Source organism: Eucyclogobius newberryi, unplaced genomic scaffold (genome assembly GCF_026437365.1).
Source record: "Eucyclogobius newberryi isolate DKJ021-1_F unplaced genomic scaffold, fEucNew1.0.hap1 SCAF_18, whole genome shotgun sequence".
NCBI lineage: Eukaryota > Metazoa > Chordata > Actinopteri > Gobiiformes > Gobiidae > Eucyclogobius > Eucyclogobius newberryi.
Window position 1 is genome coordinate 1,204,747 of NW_027315812.1, and position 18,433 is coordinate 1,223,179.

The 18,433-nt window shown below is 50.4% G+C and overlaps 1 protein-coding gene across 1 annotated transcript in view; it reads left to right on the forward strand.

Moving 5' to 3' along the window:
• Positions 1-18,433, forward strand: part of clvs2 (clavesin 2) — a 112,810-nt gene that overhangs the window by 14,912 nt on the left and 79,465 nt on the right. The window lies entirely within an intron of this gene.

Genomic DNA, 18,433 nt, shown 5'->3' on the forward strand with positions numbered 1-18,433 from the left:
TCGCGTGTGTAATGTATGTGTGTAACGCGTCGTCGCGTGTGTAATGTACGTGTGTAACGCGTCGTCGCGTGTGTAATGTACGTGTGTAACACGTCGTCGCGTGTGTAATGTACGTGTGAAACGCGTCGTCGCGTGTGTAATGTACGTGTGTAACGCGTCGTCGCGTGTGTAATGTACGTGTGTAACGCGTCGTCGCGTGTGTAATGTACGTGTGTAACGCGTCGTCGCGTGTGTAATGTACGTGTGTAACGCGTTGTCGCGTGTGTAATGTACGTGTGTAACGCGTTGTCGTGTGTGTAATGTACGTGTGTAATGCGTCGTCACGTGTGTAATGTACGTGTGTAATGTACGTGTGTAACGCGTCGTCGCGTGTGTGATGTATGTGTGTAACGCGTCGTCGCGTGTGTAATGTACGTGTGTAACGCACGTGTGTAACGCGTCGTCGCGTGTGTAATATATGTGTGTAACGCGTCGTCGCGTGTGTAATGTATGTGTGTAACGCACGTGTGTAATGCGTCGTCGCGTATGTAATGTACGTGTGTAACGCGTCGTCGCGTGTGTAATGTACGTGTGTAACGCGCCGTCGCGTGTGTAATGTACGTGTGTAACGCGTCGTCGCGTGTGTAATGTACGTGTGTAACGCGTCGTCGCGTGTGTAATGTACGTGTGTAACGCGTCGTCGCGTGTGTAATGTACGTGTGTAACGCGTCGTCGCGTGTGTAATGTACGTGTGTAACGCGTCGTCGCGTGTGTAATGTATGTGTGTAACGCGTCGTCGCGTGTGTAATGTACGTGTGTAACGCGTCGTCGCGTGTGTAATGTACGTGTGTAACGCGTCGTCGCGTGTGTAATGTATGTGTGTAATGCGTCGTCGCGTGTGTAATGTACGTGTGTAATGCGTCGTCGCGTGTGTAACGCGTCGTCGCGTGTGTAATGTACGTGTGTAACGCGTCGTCGCGTGTGTAATGTACGTGTGAAACGCGTCGTCGCGTGTGTAATGTACGTGTGTAACGCGTCGTCGCGTGTGTAATGTACGTGTGTAACGCGTCGTCGCGTGTGTAATGTACGTGTGTAACGCGTCGTCGCGTGTGTAATGTACGTATGTAACGCGTTGTCGCGTGTGTAATGTACGTGTGTAACGCGTTGTCGTGTGTGTAATGTACGTGTGTAATGCGTCTTCACGTGTGTAATGTACGTGTGTAATGTACGTGTGTAACGCGTCGTCGCGTGTGTGATGTATGTGTGTAACGCGTCGTCGCGTGTGTAATGTACGTGTGTAACGCACGTGTGTAACGCGTCGTCGCGTGTGTAATATATGTGTGTAACGCGTCGTCGCGTGTGTAATGTATGTGTGTAACGCACGTGTGTAATGCGTCGTCGCGTATGTAATGTACGTGTGTAACGCGTCGTCGCGTGTGTAATGTACGTGTGTAACGCGCCGTCGCGTGTGTAATGTACGTGTGTAACGCGTCGTCGCGTGTGTAATGTACGTGTGTAATGCGTCGTCGCGTGTGTAATGTACGTGTGTAACGCGTCGTCGCGTGTGTAATGTATGTGTGTAACGCGTCGTCGCGTGTGTAATGTACGTGTGTAACGCGTCGTCGCGTGTGTAATGTACGTGTGTAACACGTCGTCGCGTGTGTAATGTACGTGTGAAACGCGTCGTCGCGTGTGTAATGTACGTGTGTAACGCGTCGTCGCGTGTGTAATGTACGTGTGTAACGCGTCGTCGCGTGTGTAATGTACGTGTGTAACGCGTCGTCGCGTGTGTAATGTACGTGTGTAACGCGTTGTCGCGTGTGTAATGTACGTGTGTAACGCGTTGTCGTGTGTGTAATGTACGTGTGTAATGCGTCGTCACGTGTGTAATGTACGTGTGTAATGTACGTGTGTAACGCGTCGTCGCGTGTGTGATGTATGTGTGTAACGCGTCGTCGCGTGTGTAATGTACGTGTGTAACGCACGTGTGTAACGCGTCGTCGCGTGTGTAATATATGTGTGTAACGCGTCGTCGCGTGTGTAATGTATGTGTGTAACGCACGTGTGTAATGCGTCGTCGCGTATGTAATGTACGTGTGTAACGCGTCGTCGCGTGTGTAATGTACGTGTGTAACGCGCCGTCGCGTGTGTAATGTACGTGTGTAACGCGTCGTCGCGTGTGTAATGTACGTGTGTAACGCGTCGTCGCGTGTGTAATGTACGTGTGTAACGCGTCGTCGCGTGTGTAATGTACGTGTGTAACGCGTCGTCGCGTGTGTAATGTACGTGTGTAACGCGTCGTCGCGTGTGTAATGTACGTGTGTAACGCGTCGTCGCGTGTGTAATGTATGTGTGTAACGCGTCGTCGCGTGTGTAATGTACGTGTGTAACGCGTCGTCGCGTGTGTAATGTACGTGTGTAACGCGTCGTCGCGTGTGTAATGTATGTGTGTAATGCGTCGTCGCGTGTGTAATGTACGTGTGTAATGCGTCGTCGCGTGTGTAACGCGTCGTCGCGTGTGTAATGTACGTGTGTAACGCGTCGTCGCGTGTGTAATGTACGTGTGTAACGCGTCGTCGCGTGTGTAATGTACGTGTGTAACGCGTCGTCGCGTGTGTAATGTACGTGTGTAACGCGTCGTCGCGTGTGTAATGTACGTGTGTAACGCGTCGTCGCGTGTGTAATGTACGTGTGTAACGCGTCGTCGCGTGTGTAATGTACGTGTGTAACACGTCGTCGCGTGTGTAATGTATGTGTGTAATGCGTCGTCGCGTGTGTAATGTACGTGTGTAATGCGTCGTCGCTCGTGTAACACGTCGTCGCGTGTGTAATGTATGTGTGTAACGCGTCGTCGCGTGTGTAATGTACGTGTGTAACGCGTCGTCGCGTGTGTAATGTACGTGTGTAACGCGTCGTCGCGTGTGTAATGTACGTGTGTAACGCGTCGTCGCGTGTGTAATGTACGTGTGTAACGCGTCGTCGCGTGTGTAATGTACGTGTGTAACGCGTCGTCGCGTGTGTAATGTACGTGTGTAACGCGTCGTCGCGTGTGTAATGTATGTGTGTAACGCGTCGTCGCGTGTGTAATGTACGTGTGTAACACGTCGTCGCGTGTGTAATGTATGTGTGTAATGCGTCGTTGCGTGTGTAATGTACGTGTGTAATGCGTCGTCGCTCGTGTAACACGTCGTCGCGTGTGTAATGTACGTGTGTAACGCGTCGTCACGTGTTTAATGTATGTGTGTAATGCGTCGTCGCGTGTGTAATGTACGTGTGTAACGCGTCGTCGCGTGTGTAACACGTCGTCGCGTGTGTAATGTATGTGTGTAACGCGTCGTCGCGTGTGTAATGTACGTGTGTAACGCGTCGTCGCGTGTGTAATGTACGTGTGTAACGCGCCGTCGCGTGTGTAATGTACGTGTGTAACGCGTCGTCGCGTGTGTAATGTACGTGTGTAACGCGTCGTCGCGTGTGTAATGTACGTGTGTAACGCGTCGTCGCGTGTGTAATGTACGTGTGTAACGCGTCGTCGCGTGTGTAATGTACGTGTGTAACGCGTCGTCGCGTGTGTAATGTACGTGTGTAACACGTCGTCGCGTGTGTAATGTATGTGTGTAACGCGTCGTCGCGTGTGTAATGTACGTGTGTAACGCGTCGTCGCGTGTGTAATGTACGTGTGTAACGCGTCGTCGCGTGTGTAATGTATGTGTGTAACGCGTCGTCGCGTGTGTAATGTACGTGTGTAATGCGTCGTCGCGTGTGTAACGCGTCGTCGCGTGTGTAATGTACGTGTGTAACGCGTCGTCGCGTGTGTAATGTACGTGTGTAACGCGTCGTCGCGTGTGTAATGTACGTGTGTAACGCGTCGTCGCGTGTGTAATGTACGTGTGTAACGCGTCGTCGCGTGTGTAATGTACGTGTGTAACGCGTCGTTGCGTGTGTAATGTACGTGTGTAACGCGTCGTCGCGTGTGTAATGTACGTGTGTAACACGTCGTCGCGTGTGTAATGTATGTGTGTAATGCGTCGTCGCGTGTGTAATGTACGTGTGTAATGCGTCGTCGCTTGTGTAACACGTCGTCGCGTGTGTAATGTATGTGTGTAACGCGTCGACGCGTGTGTAATGTACGTGTGTAACGCGTCGTCGCGTGTGTAATGTACGTGTGTAACGCGTCGTCGCGTGTGTAATGTACGTGTGTAACGCGTCGTCGCGTGTGTAATGTACGTGTGTAACGCGTCGTCGCGTGTGTAATGTACGTGTGTAACGCGTCGTCACGTGTTTAATGTATGTGTGTAATGCGTCGTCGCGTGTGTAATGTACGTGTGTAACGCGTCGTCGCGTGTGTAACACGTCGTCGCGTGTGTAATGTATGTGTGTAACGCGTCGTCGCGTGTGTAATGTACGTGTGTAACGCGTCGTCGCGTGTGTAATGTACGTGTGTAACGCGTCGTCGCGTGTGTAATGTAAGTGTGTAACGCGTCGTCGCGTGTGTAATGTACGTGTGTAATGCGTCGTCGCGTGTGTAATGTACGTGTGTAATGCGTCGTCACGTTTTTTAATGTACGTGTGTAATGCGTCGTCACGTGTGTAATGTACGTGTGTAATGTACGTGTGTAACGCGTCGTCGCGTGTGTGATGTATGTGTGTAATGCGTCGTCGCGTGTGTAATGTATGTGTGTAACGCGTCGTCGCGTGTGTAATGTACGTGTGTAACGCGTCGTCGCGTGTGTAATGTACGTGTGTAACGCGTCGTCGCGTGTGTAATGTACGTGTGTAACGCGTCGTCGCGTGTGTGATGTATGTGTGTAATGCGTCGTCGCGTGTGTAATGTATGTGTGTAACGCGTCTTCGCGTCTGTGATGTATGTGTGTAATGCGTCATCGCGTGTGTAACACGTCGTCGCGTGTGTAATGTATGTGTGTAATGCGTCGTCGCGTGTGTAATGTACGTGTGTAATGCGTCGTCACGTTTGTAATGTACGTGTGTAATGCGTCGTCACGTGTGTAATGTACGTGTGTAACGCGTCGTCGCGTGTGTGATGTATGTGTGTAATGCGTCGTCGCGTGTGTAATGTACGTGTGTAACGCACGTGTGTAACGCGTCGTCGCGTGTGTAATGTACGTGTGTAACGCGTCGTCGCGTGTGTAATGTACGTGTGTAACGCGTCGTCGCGTGTGTAATGTACGTGTGTAACGCACGTGTGTAACGCGTCGTCGCGTGTGTAATGTACGTGTGTAACGCGTCGTCGCGTGTGTAATGTATGTGTGTAACGCACGTGTGTAATGCGTCGTCGCGTGTGTAATGTATGTGTGTAATGCGTCGTCGCGTGTGTGATGTATGTGTGTAACGCGTCGTCGCGTGTGTAATGTACGTGTGTAACGCGTCGTCGCGTGTGTAATGTATGTGTGTAACGCACGTGTGTAATGCGTCGTCGCGTGTGTAATGTATGTGTGTAATGCGTCGTCGCGTGTGTGATGTATGTGTGTAATGCGTTGTCGCATGTGTAATGTACGTGTGTAACGCGTCATCGCGTGTGTAATGTATGTGTGTAACGCGTCGTCGCGTGTGTAATGTACGTGTGTAACGCGTCGTCGCGTGTGTAATGTACGTGTGTAACGCGTCGTCGCGTGTGTAATGTACGTGTGTAACGCGTCGTCGCGTGTGTAATGTACGTGTGAAACGCGTCGTCGCGTGTGTAATGTACGTGTGTAACGCGTCGTCGCGTGTGTAATGTACGTGTGTAACGCGTCGTCACTTTGTAATGTACGTGTGTAATCCGTCGTCACGTGTGTAATGTACGTGTGTAACGCGTCGTCGCGTGTGTGATGTATGTGTGTAATGCGTTGTCGCGTGTGTAATGTACGTGTGTAACGCGTCGTCGCGTGTGTAATGTACGTGTGTAACGCGTCGTCGCGTGTGTAATGTACGTGTGTAACGTGTCGTCGCGTGTGTAATGTACGTGTGTAACGCGTCGTCACGTTTGTAATGTACGTGAGTAATGCGTCGTCACGTGTTTAATGTACGTGTGTAATGCGTCGTCGCGTGTGTAATGTACGTGTGTAATGCGTCGTCACGTTTTTTAATGTACGTGTGTAATGCGTCGTCACGTGTGTAATGTACGTGTGTAATGTACGTGTGTAACGCGTCGTCGCGTGTGTGATGTATGTGTGTAATGCGTCGTCGCGTGTGTAATGTATGTGTGTAACGCGTCGTCGCGTGTGTAATGTACGTGTGTAACGCGTCGTCGCGTGTGTAATGTACGTGTGTAATGCGTCGTCACGTTTGTAATGTACGTGTGTAATGCGTCGTCACGTGTGTAATGTACGTGTGTAACGCGTCGTCGCGTGTGTGATGTATGTGTGTAATGCGTCGTCGCGTGTGTAATGTACGTGTGTAACGCACGTGTGTAACGCGTCGTCGCGTGTGTAATGTACGTGTGTAACGCGTCGTCGCGTGTGTAATGTACGTGTGTAACGCGTCGTCGCGTGTGTAATGTACGTGTGTAATGCGTCGTCGCGTGTGTAATGTACGTGTGTAATGCGTCGTCACGTTTTTTAATGTACGTGTGTAATGCGTCGTCACGTGTGTAATGTACGTGTGTAATGTACGTGTGTAACGCGTCGTCGCGTGTGTGATGTATGTGTGTAATGCGTCGTCGCGTGTGTAATGTATGTGTGTAACGCGTCGTCGCGTGTGTAATGTACGTGTGTAACGCGTCGTCGCGTGTGTAATGTACGTGTGTAACGCGTCGTCGCGTGTGTAATGTACGTGTGTAACGCGTCGTCGCGTGTGTGATGTATGTGTGTAATGCGTCGTCGCGTGTGTAATGTATGTGTGTAACGCGTCTTCGCGTCTGTGATGTATGTGTGTAATGCGTCATCGCGTGTGTAACACGTCGTCGCGTGTGTAATGTATGTGTGTAATGCGTCGTCGCGTGTGTAATGTACGTGTGTAATGCGTCGTCACGTTTGTAATGTACGTGTGTAATGCGTCGTCACGTGTGTAATGTACGTGTGTAACGCGTCGTCGCGTGTGTGATGTATGTGTGTAATGCGTCGTCGCGTGTGTAATGTACGTGTGTAACGCACGTGTGTAACGCGTCGTCGCGTGTGTAATGTACGTGTGTAACGCGTCGTCGCGTGTGTAATGTACGTGTGTAACGCGTCGTCGCGTGTGTAATGTACGTGTGTAACGCACGTGTGTAACGCGTCGTCGCGTGTGTAATGTACGTGTGTAACGCGTCGTCGCGTGTGTAATGTATGTGTGTAACGCACGTGTGTAATGCGTCGTCGCGTGTGTAATGTATGTGTGTAATGCGTCGTCGCGTGTGTGATGTATGTGTGTAACGCGTCGTCGCGTGTGTAATGTACGTGTGTAACGCGTCGTCGCGTGTGTAATGTATGTGTGTAACGCACGTGTGTAATGCGTCGTCGCGTGTGTAATGTATGTGTGTAATGCGTCGTCGCGTGTGTGATGTATGTGTGTAATGCGTTGTCGCATGTGTAATGTACGTGTGTAACGCGTCATCGCGTGTGTAATGTATGTGTGTAACGCGTCGTCGCGTGTGTAATGTACGTGTGTAACGCGTCGTCGCGTGTGTAATGTACGTGTGTAACGCGTCGTCGCGTGTGTAATGTACGTGTGTAACGCGTCGTCGCGTGTGTAATGTACGTGTGAAACGCGTCGTCGCGTGTGTAATGTACGTGTGTAACGCGTCGTCGCGTGTGTAATGTACGTGTGTAACGCGTCGTCACTTTGTAATGTACGTGTGTAATCCGTCGTCACGTGTGTAATGTACGTGTGTAACGCGTCGTCGCGTGTGTGATGTATGTGTGTAATGCGTTGTCGCGTGTGTAATGTACGTGTGTAACGCGTCGTCGCGTGTGTAATGTACGTGTGTAACGCGTCGTCGCGTGTGTAATGTACGTGTGTAACGTGTCGTCGCGTGTGTAATGTACGTGTGTAACGCGTCGTCACGTTTGTAATGTACGTGAGTAATGCGTCGTCACGTGTTTAATGTACGTGTGTAATGCGTCGTCGCGTGTGTAACACGTCGTCGCGTGTGTAATGTATGTGTGTAATGCGTCGTCGCGTGTGTAATGTACGTGTGTAATGCGTCGTCGCGTGTATAACACGTCGTCGCGTGTGTAATGTACGTGTGTAACGCGTCGTCGCGTGTGTAATGTACGTGTGTAACGCGTCGTCGCGTGTGTAATGTACGTGTGTAACGCGTCGTCGCGTGTGTAATGTACGTGTGAAACGCGTCGTCGCGTGTGTAATGTACGTGTGTAACGCGTCGTCGCGTGTGTAATGTACGTGTGAAACGCGTCGTCGCGTGTGTAATGTACGTGTGTAATGCGTCGTCGCGTGTGTAATGTACGTGTGTAATGCGTCGTCACGTTTGTAATGTACGTGTGTAATGCGTCGTCACGTGTGTGATGTATGTGTGTAATGCGTCGTCGCGTGTGTAATGTATGTGTGTAACGCGTCGTCGCGTGTGTGATGTATGTGTGTAATGCGTCGTCGCGTGTGTAATGTACGTGTGTAATATGTCGTCACGTTTGTAATGTACGTGTGTAATGCGTCGTCACGTGTGTAATGTACGTGTGTAACGCGTCGTCGCGTGTGTGATGTATGTGTGTAATGCGTCGTCGCGTGTGTAATGTACGTGTGTAACGCGTCGTCGCGTGTGTAATGTACGTGTGTAACGCGTCGTCGCGTGTGTAATGTACGTGTGTAACGCGTCGTCGCGTGTGTAATGTATGTGTGTAACGCGTCGTCGCGTGTGTAATGTACGTGTGTAACGCACGTGTGTAACGCGTCGTCGCGTGTGTAATGTACGTGTGTAACGCGTCGTCGCGTGTGTAATGTATGTGTGTAACGCACGTGTGTAATGCGTCGTCGCGTGTGTGATGTATGTGTGTAACGCGTCGTCGCGTGTGTGATGTACGTGTGTAACGCGTCGTCGCGTGTGTAATGTACGTGTGTAACGCGTCGTCGCGTGTGTAATGTATGTGTGTAACGCGACGTCGCGTGTGTAATGTACGTGTGTAACGCACGTGTGTAACGCGTCGTCGCGTGTGTAATGTACGTGTGTAACGCGTCGTCGCGTGTGTAATGTATGTGTGTAACGCACGTGTGTAATGCGTCGTCGCGTGTGTAATGTATGTGTGTAATGCGTCGTCGCGTGTGTGATGTATGTGTGTAATGCGTTGTCGCGTGTGTAATGTACGTGTGTAACGCGTCGTCGCGTGTGTAATGTACGTGTGTAACGCGTCGTCGCGTGTGTAATGTACGTGTGTAACGCGTCGTCGCGTGTGTAATGTACGTGTGTAACGCGTCGTCGCGTGTGTAATGTATGTGTGTAACGCGTCGTCGCGTGTGTAATGTATGTGTGTAATGCGTCGTCGCGTGTGTAATGTATGTGTGTAACGCGTCGTCGCGTGTGTGATGTATGTGTGTAATGCGTCGTCGCGTGTGTAATGTATGTGTGTAACGCGTCTTCGCGTGTGTGATGTATGTGTGTAATGCGTCATCGCGTGTGTAACACGTCGTCGCGTGTGTAATGTATGTGTGTAATGCGTCGTCGCGTGTGTAATGTACGTGTGTAATGCGTCGTCACGTTTGTAATGTACGTGTGTAATGCGTCGTCACGTGTGTAATGTACGTGTGTAACGCGTCGTCGCGTGTGTGATGTATGTGTGTAATGCGTCGTCGCGTGTGTAATGTACGTGTGTAACGCACGTGTGTAACGCGTCGTCGCGTGTGTAATGTACGTGTGTAACGCGTCGTCGCGTGTGTAATGTACGTGTGTAACGCGTCGTCGCGTGTGTAATGTACGTGTGTAACGCACGTGTGTAACGCGTCGTCGCGTGTGTAATGTACGTGTGTAACGCGTCGTCGCGTGTGTAATGTATGTGTGTAACGCACGTGTGTAATGCGTCGTCGCGTGTGTAATGTATGTGTGTAATGCGTCGTCGCGTGTGTGATGTATGTGTGTAACGCGTCGTCGCGTGTGTAATGTACGTGTGTAACGCGTCGTCGCGTGTGTAATGTATGTGTGTAACGCACGTGTGTAATGCGTCGTCGCGTGTGTAATGTATGTGTGTAATGCGTCGTCGCGTGTGTGATGTATGTGTGTAATGCGTTGTCGCATGTGTAATGTACGTGTGTAACGCGTCATCGCGTGTGTAATGTACGTGTGTAACGCGTCGTCGCGTGTGTAATGTACGTGTGTAACGCGTCGTCGCGTGTGTAATGTACGTGTGTAACGCGTCGTCGCGTGTGTAATGTACGTGTGAAACGCGTCGTCGCGTGTGTAATGTACGTGTGTAACGCGTCGTCGCGTGTGTAATGTACGTGTGTAACGCGTCGTCACTTTGTAATGTACGTGTGTAATCCGTCGTCACGTGTGTAATGTACGTGTGTAACGCGTCGTCGCGTGTGTGATGTATGTGTGTAATGCGTTGTCGCGTGTGTAATGTACGTGTGTAACGCGTCGTCGCGTGTGTAATGTACGTGTGTAACGCGTCGTCGCGTGTGTAATGTACGTGTGTAACGTGTCGTCGCGTGTGTAATGTACGTGTGTAACGTGTCGTCGCGTGTGTAATGTACGTGTGTAACGCGTCGTCGCGTTTGTAATGTACGTGAGTAATGCGTCGTCACGTGTTTAATGTACGTGTGTAATGCGTCGTCGCGTGTGTAACACGTCGTCGCGTGTGTAATGTATGTGTGTAATGCGTCGTCGCGTGTGTAATGTACGTGTGTAATGCGTCGTCGCGTGTATAACACGTCGTCGCGTGTGTAATGTACGTGTGTAACGCGTCGTCGCGTGTGTAATGTACGTGTGTAACGCGTCGTCGCGTGTGTAATGTACGTGTGAAACGCGTCGTCGCGTGTGTAATGTACGTGTGTAACGCGTCGTCGCGTGTGTAATGTACGTGTGAAACGCGTCGTCGCGTGTGTAATGTACGTGTGTAATGCGTCGTCGCGTGTGTAATGTACGTGTGTAATGCGTCGTCACGTTTGTAATGTACGTGTGTAATGCGTCGTCACGTGTGTGATGTATGTGTGTAATGCGTCGTCGCGTGTGTAATGTATGTGTGTAACGCGTCGTCGCGTGTGTGATGTATGTGTGTAATGCGTCGTCGCGTGTGTAATGTACGTGTGTAACGCGTCGTCGCGTGTGTAATGTACGTGTGTAACGCGTCGTCGCGTGTGTAATGTACGTGTGTAACGCGTCGTCGCGTGTGTAATGTATGTGTGTAACGCGTCGTCGCGTGTGTAATGTACGTGTGTAACGCACGTGTGTAACGCGTCGTCGCGTGTGTAATGTACGTGTGTAACGCGTCGTCGCGTGTGTAACACGTCGTCGCGTGTGTAATGTATGTGTGTAACGCACGTGTGTAATGCGTCGTCGCGTGTGTAATGTATGTGTGTAATGCATCGTCGCGTGTGTGATGTATGTGTGTAATGCGTTGTCGCGTGTGTAATGTACGTGTGTAATATGTCGTCACGTTTGTAATGTACGTGTGTAATGCGTCGTCACGTGTGTAATGTACGTGTGTAATATGTCGTCACGTTTGTAATGTACGTGTGTAATGCGTCGTCACGTGTGTAATGTACGTGTGTAACGCGTCGTCGCGTGTGTGATGTATGTGTGTAACGCGTCGTCGCGTGTGTAATGTACGTGTGTAACGCGTCGTCGCGTGTGTAATGTACGTGTGTAACGCGTCGTCGCGTGTGTAATGTACGTGTGTAACGCGTCGTCGCGTGTGTAATGTATGTGTGTAACGCGTCGTCGCGTGTGTAATGTACGTGTGTAACGCACGTGTGTAACGCGTCGTCGCGTGTGTAATGTACGTGTGTAACGCGTCGTCGCGTGTGTAACACGTCGTCGCGTGTGTAATGTATGTGTGTAACGCACGTGTGTAATGCGTCGTCGCGTGTGTAATGTATGTGTGTAATGCATCGTCGCGTGTGTGATGTATGTGTGTAATGCGTTGTCGCGTGTGTAATGTACGTGTGTAACGCGTCGTCGCGTGTGTAATGTACGTGTGTAACGCGTCGTTGCGTGTGTAATGTACGTGTGTAACGCGTCGTCGCGTGTGTAATGTACGTGTGTAACGCGTCGTTGCGTGTGTAATGTACGTGTGTAACGCGTCGTCGCGTGTGTAATGTACGTGTGTAACGCGTCGTCGCGTGTGTAATGTATGTGTGTAATGCGTCGTCGCGTGTGTAATGTACGTGAGTAATGCGTCGTCACGTGTTTAATGTATGTGTGTAATGCGTCGTTGCATGTGTAATGTACGTGTGTAATGCGTCTTCGCGTGTGTAACGCGTCGTCGCGTGTGTAATGTACGTGTGTAACGCGTCGTCGCGTGTGTAATGTACGTGTGTAACGCGTCGTCGCGTGTGTAATGTACGTGTGTAACGCGTCGTCGCGTGTGTAATGTACGTGTGTAACGCGTCGTCGCGTGTGTAATGTACGTGTGTAACGCGTCGTCGCGTGTGTAATGTATGTGTGTAATGCGTCGTCGCGTGTGTAATATACGTGTGTAATGCGTCGTCACGTTTGTAATGTACGTGTGTAACGCGTCGTCGCGTGTGTGATGTATGTGTGTAATGCGTCGTCGCGTGTGTAATGTATGTGTGTAACGCGTCGTCGCGTGTGTGATGTATGTGTGTAATGCGTCGTCGCGTGTGTAACACGTCGTCGCGTGTGTAATGTATGTGTGTAACGCGTCGTCGCGTGTGTAACACGTCGTCGCGTGTGTAATGTACGTGTGTAACGCGTCGTCGCGTGTGTAATGTACGTGTGTAACGCGTCGTCGCGTGTGTAACACGTCGTCGCGTGTGTAATGTACGTGTGTAACGCGTCGTCGCGTGTGTAATGTATGTGTGTAACGCGTCGTCGCGTGTGTAATGTACGTGTGTAACGCGTCGTCGCGTGTGTAATGTACGTGGTAACGCGTCGTCGCGTGTGTAATGTACGTGTGTAACGCGTCGTCGCGTGTGTAATGTACGTGTGTAACGCGTCGTCGCGTGTGTAATGTACGTGTGTAACGCGTCGTCGCGTGTGTAATGTACGTGTGTAACGCGCCGTCGCGTGTGTAATGTACGTGTGTAACGCGTCGTCGCGTGTGTAATGTACGTGTGTAACGCGTCGTCGCGTGTGTAATGTACGTGTGTAACGCGTCGTCGCGTGTGTAATGTACGTGTGTAACGCGTCGTCGCGTGTGTAATGTACGTGTGTAATGCGTCGTCGCGTGTGTAATGTACGTGTGTAATGCGTCGTCACGTTTGTAATGTACGTGTGTAACGCGTCGTCGCGTGTGTGATGTATGTGTGTAATGCGTCGTCGCGTGTGTAATGTATGTGTGTAACGCGTCGTCGCGTGTGTGATGTATGTGTGTAATGCGTCGTCGCGTGTGTAACATGTCGTCGCGTGTGTAATGTATGTGTGTAACGCGTCGTCGCGTGTGTAATGTACGTGTGTAACGCGTCGTCGCGTGTGTAATGTACGTGTGTAACGCGTCGTCGCGTGTGTAATGTACGTGTGTAACGCGTCGTCGCGTGTGTAATGTACGTGTGAAACGCGTCGTCGCGTGTGTAATGTACGTGTGTAACGCGTCGTCGCGTGTGTAATGTACGTGTGAAACGCGTCGTCGCGTGTGTAATGTACGTGTGTAATGCGTCGTCGCGTGTGTAATGTACGTGTGTAATGCGTCGTCACGTTTGTAATGTACGTGTGTAATGCGTCGTCACGTGTGTGATGTATGTGTGTAATGCGTCGTCGCGTGTGTAATGTATGTGTGTAACGCGTCGTCGCGTGTGTGATGTATGTGTGTAATGCGTCGTCGCGTGTGTAATGTACGTGTGTAATATGTCGTCACGTTTGTAATGTACGTGTGTAATGCGTCGTCACGTGTGTAATGTACGTGTGTAACGCGTCGTCGCGTGTGTGATGTATGTGTGTAACGCGTCGTCGCGTGTGTAATGTACGTGTGTAACGCGTCGTCGCGTGTGTAATGTACGTGTGTAACGCGTCGTCGCGTGTGTAATGTACGTGTGTAACGCGTCGTCGCGTGTGTAATGTATGTGTGTAACGCGTCGTCGCGTGTGTAATGTACGTGTGTAACGCACGTGTGTAACGCGTCGTCGCGTGTGTAATGTACGTGTGTAACGCGTCGTCGCGTGTGTAACACGTCGTCGCGTGTGTAATGTATGTGTGTAACGCACGTGTGTAATGCGTCGTCGCGTGTGTAATGTATGTGTGTAATGCATCGTCGCGTGTGTGATGTATGTGTGTAATGCGTTGTCGCGTGTGTAATGTACGTGTGTAACGCGTCGTCGCGTGTGTAATGTACGTGTGTAACGCGTCGTTGCGTGTGTAATGTACGTGTGTAACGCGTCGTCGCGTGTGTAATGTACGTGTGTAACGCGTCGTTGCGTGTGTAATGTACGTGTGTAACGCGTCGTCGCGTGTGTAATGTACGTGTGTAACGCGTCGTCGCGTGTGTAATGTATGTGTGTAATGCGTCGTCGCGTGTGTAATGTACGTGAGTAATGCGTCGTCACGTGTTTAATGTATGTGTGTAATGCGTCGTCGCATGTGTAATGTACGTGTGTAATGCGTCTTCGCGTGTGTAACGCGTCGTCGCGTGTGTAATGTACGTGTGTAACGCGTCGTCGCGTGTGTAATGTACGTGTGTAACGCGTCGTCGCGTGTGTAATGTACGTGTGTAACGCGTCGTCGCGTGTGTAATGTACGTGTGTAACGCGTCGTCGCGTGTGTAATGTACGTGTGTAACGCGTCGTCGCGTGTGTAATGTATGTGTGTAATGCGTCGTCGCGTGTGTAATATACGTGTGTAATGCGTCGTCACGTTTGTAATGTACGTGTGTAACGCGTCGTCGCGTGTGTGATGTATGTGTGTAATGCGTCGTCGCGTGTGTAATGTATGTGTGTAACGCGTCGTCGCGTGTGTGATGTATGTGTGTAATGCGTCGTCGCGTGTGTAACACGTCGTCGCGTGTGTAATGTATGTGTGTAACGCGTCGTCGCGTGTGTAACACGTCGTCGCGTGTGTAATGTACGTGTGTAACGCGTCGTCGCGTGTGTAATGTACGTGTGTAACGCGTCGTCGCGTGTGTAACACGTCGTCGCGTGTGTAATGTACGTGTGTAACGCGTCGTCGCGTGTGTAATGTATGTGTGTAACGCGTCGTCGCGTGTGTAATGTACGTGTGTAACGCGTCGTCGCGTGTGTAATGTACGTGGTAACGCGCCGTCGCGTGTGTAATGTACGTGTGTAACGCGTCGTCGCGTGTGTAATGTACGTGTGTAACGCGTCGTCGCGTGTGTAATGTACGTGTGTAACGCGTCGTCGCGTGTGTAATGTACGTGTGTAACGCGCCGTCGCGTGTGTAATGTACGTGTGTAACGCGTCGTCGCGTGTGTAATGTACGTGTGTAACGCGTCGTCGCGTGTGTAATGTACGTGTGTAACGCGTCGTCGCGTGTGTAATGTACGTGTGTAACGCGTCGTCGCGTGTGTAATGTACGTGTGTAATGCGTCGTCGCGTGTGTAATGTACGTGTGTAATGCGTCGTCACGTTTGTAATGTACGTGTGTAACGCGTCGTCGCGTGTGTGATGTATGTGTGTAATGCGTCGTCGCGTGTGTAATGTATGTGTGTAACGCGTCGTCGCGTGTGTGATGTATGTGTGTAATGCGTCGTCGCGTGTGTAACATGTCGTCGCGTGTGTAATGTATGTGTGTAACGCGTCGTCGCGTGTGTGATGTATGTGTGTAATGCGTCGTCGCGTGTGTAACACGTCGTCGCGTGTGTAATGTACGTGTGTAACACGTCGTCGCGTGTGTAATGTACGTGTGTAACGCGTCGTCGCGTGGGTAACGTACGTGTGTAACGCGTCGTCGCTTGTGTAATGTACGTGTGTAACGCGTCGTCGCGTGTGTAATGTACGTGTGTAACGCGTCGTCGCGTGTGTAATGTATGTGTGTAACGCGTCGTCGCGTGTGTAATGTACGTGTGTAACGCGTCGTCGCGTGTGTAATGTACGTGTGTAACGCGCCGTCGCGTGTGTAATGTACGTGTGTAACGCGTCGTCGCGTGTGTAATGTACGTGTGTAACGCGTCGTCGCGTGTGTAATGTACGTGTGTAACGCGTCGTCGCGTGTGTAATGTACGTGTGTAATGCGTCGTCGCGTGTGTAATGTACGTGTGTAATGCGTCGTCACGTTTGTAATGTACGTGTGTAATGCGTCGTCACGTGTGTAATGTACGTGTGTAACGCGTCGTCGCGTGTGTGATGTATGTGTGTAATGCGTCGTCGCGTGTGTAATGTACGTGTGTAACGCGTCGTCGCGTGGGTAACGTACGTGTGTAACGCGTCGTCGCTTGTGTAATGTACGTGTGTAACGCGTCGTCGCGTGTGTAATGTACGTGTGTAACGCGTCGTCGCGTGTGTAATGTATGTGTGTAACGCGTCGTCGCGTGTGTAATGTATGTGTGTAACGCGTCGTCGCGTGTGTAATGTACGTGTGTAACGCACGTGTGTAACGCGTCGTCGCGTGTGTAATGTACGTGTGTAACGCGTCGTCGCGTGTGTAATGTATGTGTGTAACGCGTCGTCGCGTGTGTAATGTACGTGTGTAACGCGTCGTCGCGTGTGTAATGTACGTGTGTAACGCGTCGTCGCGTGTGTAATGTACGTGTGTAACGCGTCGTCGCGTGTGTAATGTACGTGTGTAATGCGTCGTCACGTGTGTAATGTACGTGTGTAACGCGTCGTCGCGTGTGTAATGTACGTGTGTAACGCGTCGTCGCGTGTGTGATGTATGTGTGTAATGCGTCGTCGCGTGTGTAATGTATGTGTGTAACGCGTCGTCGCGTGACTCGTTACTGCAGTATTTGTGGATGTAGTAGTAGTATTTATACGTGTACTTGCGCTCACAGGTGCGGGACATGATGGGGACTCATTACTGCAGTATTTGTGGTTGTTGTAGTAGTAGTATTTATACGTGTATTTGCGCTTACAGGTGCGGGACATGATGGGGACTCGTTACTGCAGTATTTGTGGTTGTTGTAGTAGTAGTATTTATACGTGTACTTGCGCTCACAGGTGCGGGACATGATGGGGACTCGTTACTGCAGTATTTGTGGATGTAGTAGTAGTATTTATATGTGTACTTGCGCTCACAGGTGCGGGACATGATGGGGACTCGTTACTGCAGTATTTGTGGTTGTTGTAGTAGTAGTATTTATACGTGTACTTGCGCTCACAGGTGCGGGACATGATGGGGACTCGTTACTGCAGTATTTGTGGTTGTTGTAGTAGTAGTATTTATACGTGTACTTGCGCTCACAGGTGCGGGACATGATGGGGACTCGTTACTGCAGTATTTGTGGTTGTTGTAGTAGTAGTATTTATACGTGTATTTGCGCTCACAGGTGCGGGACATGATGGGGACTCGTTACTGCAGTATTTGTGGTTGTTGTAGTAGTAGTATTTATACGTGTACTTGCGCTCACAGGTGCGGGACATGATGGGGACTCGTTACTGCAGTATTTGTGGTTGTTGTAGTAGTAGTATTTATACGTGTATTTGCGCTCACAGGTGCGGGACATGATGGGGACTCGTTACTGCAGTATTTGTGGTTGTTGTAGTAGTAGTATTTATACGTGTATTTGCGCTCACAGGTGCGGGACATGATGGGGACTCGTTACTGCAGTATTTGTGGTTGTTGTAGTAGTAGTATTTATACGTGTATTTGCGCTCACAGGTGCGGGACATGATGGGGACTCGTTACTGCAGTATTTGTGGTTGTTGTAGTAGTAGTATTTATACGTGTACTTGCGCTCACAGGTGCGGGACATGATGGGGACTCGTTACTGCAGTATTTGTGGTTGTTGTAGTAGTAGTATTTATACGTGTACTTGCGCTCACAGGTGCGGGACATGATGGGGACTCGTTACTGCAGTATTTGTGGTTGTTGTAGTAGTAGTATTTATACGTGTACTTGCGCTCACAGGTGCGGGACATGATGGGGACTCGTTACTGCAGTATTTGTGGTTGTTGTAGTAGTAGTATTTATACGTGTATTTGCGCTCACACGTGCGGGACATGATGGGGACTCGTTACTGCAGTATTTGTGGATGTAGTAGTAGTATTTATACGTGTATTTGCGCTCACAGGTGCGGGACATGATGGGGACTCGTTACTGCAGTATTTGTGGATGTAGTAGTAGTATTTATACGTGTATTTGCGCTCACAGGTGCGGGACATGATGGGGACTCGTTACTGCAGTATTTGTGGATGTAGTAGTAGTATTTATACGTGTACTTGCGCTCACAGGTGCGGGACATGATGGGGACTCGTTACTGCAGTATTTGTGGATGTAGTAGTAGTATTTATACGTGTATTTGCGCTC